Here is a 2,828-nt window from a genome sequence, read left to right on the forward strand (position 1 = left end):
TATATATATATATATATATATATATATATATATATATATATATATATATATATATATATATATATATATATATATATATATATATATATATATATATATATATGAAAATATAGTCAAGATTTCTGTGGTTTATCCGTTATACAGTGCTCAATACCGGGGTAAAGGGGAATATACGTTAGGTCAGGAAAAAATACCGAGGCTATTTCATCCATACAAGCCTGTTTCGCAGGTTTCCTTGCAAGCTGCGTAACGTTTGCTGTGGTCTGGAACAACATGACACACAAACAACTATCAGAAATGCAGCCAGTATTACATACAGATAATGTGTCATGATACATGTAAATATAAATTAAATACAGATATTAACATTCACTGTTAATATCTGCTTATTTTCTCTTATAACATGTGCTATCCACACTTCTGTTCAAATGTAATAATCACTTATTCTTCTGTTGTTTGATGCGTTACATTAGTTTTGGATGATGCCTCAAATTTGGGTATCGATACGATACCAAGTCGTTACAGGATCATACATTGGTCATATTCAAAGTCCTCATGTGTCCAGGGACATATTTCCTGACTTTATAAACATAATATACATTTTTAAAAAAGAAAAGAAGATTTTGTGATGTTAAAAAATATTGATAGTAGTATCGACTAGATACGCTATTGTACGTGGTATCATTACAGCGGATGTTAGGTGTAGATCCACCAATGGCGTTTGTTTATATTGTAGCATCCCGGAAGAGTTGGTGCTGCAGGGAATTCTGGGAATTTGTTCGTTTGTGTGTATGTTGTGTTGCGGTGCAAATATTCTTCCGATATGTGTTTGTCGTTGTTGTTTAGTGTGGCTTCACTAAATGGCACATGTTTATGACAGTGTTGGTGTCGTTCATACTGCCACCTTTAGTGTGACATGTATGGCTGTTGACTAAGTATGCTCTTCATTCGCTATGTGTTTAGTGATATTTTTTTGTAATTATTATAATTTTACCTGAATGTATGGTAAATGTAAATTAAGTCCAAAAATTTTTGAATTGAAAAAAATTAAATTAAATTAAAATAATAGGTGAAGACAGACAAAAATATTATTTGAATAGTTACTTACAGTAATCATCAAATTGATAAAGCCATTTATCTACAAAAAAAAATTGTAAAAATATTGATGCTGTATAAAAGTGTGTATCAGTTTTTTAACTGTGGCAAAATTAAAAGTGGGGGTCAAGAAAGGTCCCCTGGGGAATGCAACGTTGCATAAAAGTTAAATAACCCTAAATCCATTTTAGTTAAAGAAAAAAACCAACAAATGACAAACCCAAGTCCTATTTTATTTACAGTGCACTACATGATATTAAATATAGCACGCACAAAGAAAATGCACTTCTGCCGTTTTTAACATAACCTCCTTTTTGCCACCAGAAGCCTTAGAGGGAGTTCTGTGCTCCACCGACTCAAAAGATTGGGTGACAAAGCATACATTTGTCCATGAATGCATGTCCCGCTCACAGCAGCTTGTGCAGGAAGAGGAAATTACATCATTTCAACTTTTTTGGGAGACCCCAGGGTTACATGTGGCGTAGGAAGCTGGCTTTTGTATCACAAAGAGTACAGTTTGTAAACGACTTGGACACATCGTGTCGCTCACTCATAATGTTGGATGTAAAGTCACATGTTGTGTACAAAGCCCAAAACCAGTGAAGTTGGCACGTTGCGTAATTCGTAAATAAAAACAGAATACAATGATTTGCAAATCCTTTTCAACTTATATTCAATTGATTAGACTGCAAAGACAAGATATTTAATGTTCAATTTTTTTTGTGTGTGCAAATAATCATTAACTTAGAATTTAATTGCAGCAACACATTGCAAAAAAAGTTGGCACAGGGGCATTTTTACCACTGTGTTACATGGCCTTTCCTTTTAACAACACACAGTAAACGTTTGGGAACTGAGGAGACCAATTTTTGAAGCTTTTCAGGTGCAATTATTTCCCATTCTTTCTTTATGTACAGCTTAAGTTGTTCAACAGTCCGGGGGTCTCCGTTGTGGTATTTTAGGCTTCATAATGCGCCACACATTTTCAATGGGAGACAGGTCTGGACTACAGGCAGGCCAGTCTAGTACATGCACTCTTTTACTATGAAGCCACGCTGTTGTAACACGTGGCTTGGCATTGTCTTGCTGAAATAAGCAGGGGCGTCCATGATAACGTTGCTTGGATGGCAACATATGTTGCTCCAAAACCTGTATGTACCTTTCAGCATTAATGGTGCCTTCACAGATGTGTAAGTTACCCATGCCTTGGGCACTAATACACCCCCATACCATCACAGATACTGGCTTTTCAACTTTGCACCTTGAACAATCCGGATGGTTCTTTTCTTCTTTGGTCTGGAGGACACGACGTCCACAATTTCCAAAAACAATTTGAAATGTGGACTCGTCAGACCACAGAACACTTTTTCCACTTTGCATCAGTCCATCTTAGATGAGCTCGATCCCAGCAAAGCTGGCGGCGTTTCTGGGTGTTGTTGATAAATGGCTGTCGCTTTGCATAGTCGAGTTTTAAATAAAAAATAAAAATAAATAAATAAAACATCTTAAAATGAAAATTTTTAAATAATTTAAAAAGGGGGCAGCATAAAATAGAGATTAGATCCAGCAGAAATTATATATTATAAACAAAGAGAGGTAGCGGTCAGGTAATGGACAGTATTTACATCAAATACATCAATTCACAATACTGATCATTTAAAAGTCTACTTTTTGTTAGGTCACAGATATAGATTTAAGTTACAGTAAGTGCCTTGTTTATAAAAAAAATTTTA

Source organism: Entelurus aequoreus, linkage group LG25, assembly GCF_033978785.1.
Source record: "Entelurus aequoreus isolate RoL-2023_Sb linkage group LG25, RoL_Eaeq_v1.1, whole genome shotgun sequence".
NCBI lineage: Eukaryota > Metazoa > Chordata > Actinopteri > Syngnathiformes > Syngnathidae > Entelurus > Entelurus aequoreus.